A 6,000-nucleotide genomic window follows, 5' to 3' on the forward strand; every position below is an offset into this window, starting at 1 on the left:
TTTTTTGTTTGATGTTTAGTGTTTGATTTTGTATTGTATTTGGATCAAATTTTTAGTCAGATTGCTTTGTACAAATCAACGTAGTGATGACCGACCTTTTTACTATAACAGTTTTTAACAGCCATATACATTATTACTATTTTAATAATTATTTTGAATCATTAGATTGAATTAATCCTAACCGTTTATTCATTTAGTGCATAAGTATGACTATAAATATCTTTCATTTTGTAAATGAAATATAAAAGAAAAATAAGAATAGGGTAAATTTTTGAGGAGGGCACTATGTTATGGGTGATTTTATTTTGATCATTGTGTTTCAATATATATCATTTTTGTCATCATATATTGATTTCTTTCCACCAGATGTCAATCGTGGATTTCCAATCAATTATGACTGACGTAGTAGCTAGAAATATCACATCACATTGTGGTAAAGAGTTTTTATAGTCTAACTGGACTGAACATGTCACGTTACTTTCGACAAGTTTTCATCCTTGTCAGCTTGTCTTCCTCTTCCATGTCTTGATTTGCCGCTAAGAAATGGGAAGAGAATCACCGGAGGTCTGCGCTATTTCTGATAATTAAGTGGAGGGCTTTTCTACAAGCCGATGGGGAAGCGAGGAAAGGATGGGAAAAGAACCTAGAACTTGCAGCTAGGACAAGGTAAGAGGGAATGGATGTTGCTTTCTTGTAGGTTAAAGATCTTTACATTGTAGTTAAGCCAAAATTGTTGTTGTTTATGTGCCTTAAGGTCTTATAATAAGTGAGTTTTGAGTCTTTTTTTTCATGTTTGTATAAGTCAACTGGTCTTCATAGGCAGGTGGAAAAGAATGGGCAGTGAATTTGCAGTGAACTGATGTTTTATAGTTTTATCAGTGGAGTAATGTTTAAACACTTATAATCCAAATTTTTATTTTCATGTAATTGAGTTTTTAGGGAATGGTAAATGGTTTTTTTTAATGATGTGTAATTAATGGTTAACTAATGTCATGATGTTCAAGCACATTATACTTGTTGCATAAGAACAATCCCTGTCATTTTATTTTGATGAGTTGATGCAGAATTGAAGTCTTGAAATGAATAAAAATAAAAGTGTGGACCACATTATTTGCAAGGTTCTAACATTGCTCTTGTTATTCTCAAGATGAAAAAAAAATAGTACAATAACTCATGCATGCATCATAATGGAGAAGATCACATCACAATGGGTATTCACATTTTCATAACATCAAAAGAAATATATAAAATGAATTCTAGGTCAAAATTGGTTGCATACATTTAGTTTCTTTTGTGCAGAATGCTAGTTTTTTTGTTCTAAAAAAAATAAATAAATAAAAATACAAAAGACACTTGGAATACTTTTAACCATTTGAGTGAGGAAACAAATACATAAGGGACTAGTTTTAAAAAATAAAAAAATAAAGCTGATAACTCCCCACTATACTGGTCCTTGCAGAATTTTAAAACAAAAAACATGCAGCAGAATGTAGCATCACCCACTTTGATAAAGCCAACTTTATGGTCTCCCAGCTGCACTGCTCCCTCTAAGGCCTGGTGGAAGCCAAACTTTTTTTTTGTAGTTCACTGGGTTTGCTTTTGTCTTCTAAATTTCTGCCCTTATCAGCTTGTGGAAAAACCTTCCACTGACTAGAAATAGCGCAGATAATGGCGAGGCATGGGGGCCAGCAGGGGCCACGGCCCCAAAGTTTTCAAAAAATTTTCGATATCATCCACCCCCTCAAAAATATCAGAGTAAAGTTGTAAACCAAATCATGTTGATGGGCCCATTGAGTGGACCCTTGTATCACTCTATTCTAAAATTCTGAATTCCAAGCACATTTTAAAGTTTTAATAATTTATTCTTTTCTATGACACTAACATCACCTCACCAACTCACATGCCATTATTATGCAAAGACTTCCATTCAATTTTAGGGAGATTTCTCTTTTCATGTGTTGTTTGGGAGCTTCGTGAACGAGCTATTACCGTCTTTCCAAGAAAAGGATGGGGTTTTGCATGAGGGATTGATGAGTTGCCGAATAGGCATGATCACGTGCCATCTACTGTGATGAAAGGTGGGTAGGTGCAATCTGCGCCGTTGTTTTGGGGGGTGGATATGCTTCTCGCGCTCTTCAAGGATTCCCGCAAAGTGCAAAGAGCTTATTAATCTTGACCAACAGGTACTTGATTTGGATTAATGGTGGAAATTTATGTTTTAGTGATTTTTTTTTTATGTAGAAAATCTATATGATGCTAAATTGCTAATACTATCTTTTGGTTAAAAAGGTTGATGCGAGATTGCAAAATTTAAAAAAAGAGGTGGTTGTCCAAGATTCTAAGAACTAAATCACAGGAAGACTCTTGCACAGGTTAGCTTTCTTTGATAGTTCATTTTTACTTTTATGAAATGATGAAAGCATTACGCATGTGCATGGTTTCCCTTTTAATTTTTTTTCTTATATATAAATTTAACTTGTACCACTGCAAATCCACACATGGTGATCGACTATGGTTTGTTAATATAGTTTTATATATTGTTTTTAGGATTGAAAGATGTTTAAGAAGAAAACTATTGATTTATTTTTCAAGAGGAAAGACAGAAATGATGAAGAACACAACCTATGTCTAGTGCACAAAATGCAACTTCAAATTTAGAAATTGGTGTTGAAAATGTTGATCAACAACAACCACCTCCATCTGCAATGCCAATCTTGGAGTTGGAGCAACATGCCCAACCACCTCCTTTCAAATTTATCAAGATTGGAGTAATATTGACTCTTTAATTTGTGATCATGGAAAACACCCACAAATTTGAGATTATCCTATTAATCAACAAGATGAATTCATAGGGCATATATGAAGTTTGGGCCATACCAATTTATAATGGATGTATATCCACTTTCTGGTCAAGATGATCATCCTCGTCGATTTCAAGCTCATTGGTTTAAAATATTTCCTTGGTTAGAGTATTCACTAGAAAAAGATGCTGCCTTTTTGCTTTCCATGCTATTTATTCTCTAAAAGATCGAGCTTATTCACTTTAAAATGATTTAAAACTTGGAAAAAAGTGAATAGTGGGAAAGATTGTATATTTCTATCTCATAATCTTAACATTCAGTGTTAAACAAGAGATTTATTCAGTGTTATATCATCATAATCTTAACATTCAAAATATTCACGGTCAAGGATATAATGGAGCTAGTAATATGTGTGGAGAGTGGAATGGTTTACAAGCTTTAATTCTTTAAGTACATTGTTTAGCTCATTAGTTACAACTAGCTCTTATTGTTGTAGCTAAAGAAGCAATTGACGTCCATTCTTTCTTTCAAAATTTGAATGTGATTGTTAATATTGTGTGTTCTTCATGTAAACATAATGATGAGTTACAATCTGCTTCTGTATCTAAAATTGCTAATTTGATTGCAAATGATGAGATTGAGACTGGGAAGGAAGCTAACCAAATTAGCACATTAATTACAGAGACCTGGTGATACGAGACGGAGTTCTCATTTCAATTCTATATGTTGCCTTTTACCCATGTATAGTGCAACTGCTTTGATCCTTTAAGATTTAGCTGATAAAGAGTCTACTTACTCCCAACTAGGTGATGTTACATATGCTCTCAAAGCATTGATGTCATTTGATTTTGTTTTCATTTTACATGTGTTGAGAGAAATTATGGGAATTACCGACAAACTTTGTCAAGATTTTCAATAAAAGTCTCAAGATATTTTGAATGCTATATGTGCTTGGTCTCTACCACAAAATCATTGATTCAAAATTTAAGAGATTATGGTTGGAATCCTCTTTTAGAAAAAGCTACTTCTTTTTGTAGTAGACAAGCTATTCAAATTCCTGATGTGAATGGTGTTTATTCAAACATAATTTGATCCCGGTGACATAAAGATTCTGTGATAGTAGAGCATAATTATCACATTGATATATTTACTACTGCTATAGATTATTAGTTAAAAGAATTAAATAGCAGATTCAGTGAGTAAGCAGCAGAACTTCTTATACTGAGTACAGCTTTAGATCCCAATGATGCATTCATGTCATTTGATGCAAGGGACATTTGTAATCTTGTTGAGAAATTTTACTCATCAAATTTTTCTGAGCAAGAAAAGATTCAATTGGAATATGAATTGCAACATTATGAGCTTGATGTGTCCAAAGATCCGAATTTTCAGAACTTGTCTACTATTGATGAATTATGTCAACAGTTTGTGGAGAATGGAAAGTCTAGTTTTTAACCTTTGATTGACAGATTATTACGGCTTGTCATGACGCTTCCAGTATCAACAACAACTACAGAACGGTCTTTTTTAGCTATGAAAATTATTAAAACAAGGCTTCGTAACAATATGGAAGATGGTTTTCTCACTGATTATATGATTGTTTATATTGAGAAGGAGATTGCTGAAAAATTTACCACATATATGATAATTGATGATTTTTATGCAATGAAGCATCGACGAGCACAACTTAAGAAATGAGGTATACATTTGTTTGAATAATTGAACATTTCTTTAATTACCAATTTATATATTATCTTTTCATTCAATATTTAGCCATTTTATTTGAAGTTGTCAAGTTGATTCAATGACATGTCAAATGCAAATTTTTTAGGTACTCATTCTCTTTAGAAGTGTGGTATTGAATAAAGTTGATTGGCTAATGTTATAATTGTCATCTGATTAGCTATGGAGTCTATCTGCTATTGGGTGAGATTCTGGTTTGAAAGCTTGGAACCATTTGCTATTGATGCATCCATAGGAATCAGCTGGATTTGTCTTGATTGTATTTGTGCTATTAACAAGAGTTATTGTGTTGTTATGGTTTTGATGTTTGGGTTAAATTTAATGAGTGCTTTACTATCTTGTTTCTGGTTTTGTGTAACTATTGATTCAGTATAGTGTAGTAATGGAGTATTCAATGAAGCCTAGATAATGTAGTAGTATTATGCCTAAAATTTGTTTGGGTTTGGTGTTCTATCTGGTTGCAATATGATTTTTTGTTTGTTTTGTGATGCTTGTAAGTTGTAAGTTGTAAGTTTATCAAATTAATCAATATACTTTTTGTATTGACTCCAACAAAAAAATTATGTTCAACTTTTTTAACCTCGGCCCCCCTTTTACTTAAATCCTAGCTCCGCCCAGTGATTCTCTTTCTCTTTCTCAACTGCAAATCGGGGACATGGAAGAGGAAAACAAGCTGATAGGGATGATAACTTGGCAAAAGTAATGTGACAAGGCATCAGCATGATGTGTTCAGTCCAAGTGAGCTATGAAAATGTGGTATCTTCAACTGCGATGTCAGCCAAAATCGGTTGAAAATCCACGAGTGAAAAGAAATCAATATATGATGACAAAAAAAATACAAATTAAAACACAAAGATCAAAATGAAACACACCCATAACACAGTGACCTCAAAAAATTTATCCGAAAAAGTGAAATATAAGCAAAAGTGTTTGGTATATATATATTTTGTTTATCATTTATCTTTATTTTATATTATTTATAAATATATATATATATATGTGTGTGTGTGTGTGTTTTATAAATATATATAAAAAAAAAAGAATTAGTTTATTTTAAGAAATTTGTTAAAATTTCTTAAACCCTTATGCATTGTAAGTTGCTGTGCAAGTGAATTAGTTAATATTGCCTTAAAATAAGCACACATACTGAGATTTAACTGAAGAAACAGGTCTCTAATGTTAAGGAGATGACAAACCTTTGGATACAAATCATTTAGAACAACAAATTCATTTGACATCTCAAGAATAACATCCTTATGCTTCTCAGGATGGACGGCTATTTGATGAAGAGCTTGTGCCCATGAACCTCAGCTTCTTTTCACAACTTTGGAGATCATCTGGTCTGTATGTATGTTTTTTACTGCTGAAAACAGTAATAAGAGTTTGATTTCTTATTACCTGTTTGGATTGAGAGAAATTTGAGGAGAAATTGAAACAGAGATGATTGCAATGGGTT

General features: G+C 32.6%; 1 long non-coding RNA gene across 3 annotated transcripts in view; it reads left to right on the forward strand.

Annotated features, from left to right (window-relative positions):
- The first annotated feature begins 1,970 nt into the window (after positions 1-1,970).
- LOC120265688 overlaps positions 1,971-6,000 on the forward strand; it is a 6,087-nt gene continuing 2,057 nt past the window's right edge. The window contains exons 1-3 of one of the 3 annotated variants that reach the window (XR_005537718.1): positions 1,971-2,183; positions 2,290-2,372; positions 4,705-4,994. This is a non-coding gene — a long non-coding RNA (uncharacterized LOC120265688). Of the gene's footprint in view, positions 2,184-2,289; positions 2,373-3,483; positions 3,691-4,704; positions 4,995-6,000 lie in introns of those variants that run through there. The other 2 variants (XR_005537720.1, XR_005537719.1) reach the window with 2 other exon arrangements.

Source organism: Dioscorea cayenensis, chromosome 7, assembly GCF_009730915.1.
Source record: "Dioscorea cayenensis subsp. rotundata cultivar TDr96_F1 chromosome 7, TDr96_F1_v2_PseudoChromosome.rev07_lg8_w22 25.fasta, whole genome shotgun sequence".
NCBI classification, from domain to species: Eukaryota; Viridiplantae; Streptophyta; class Magnoliopsida; order Dioscoreales; family Dioscoreaceae; genus Dioscorea; species Dioscorea cayenensis.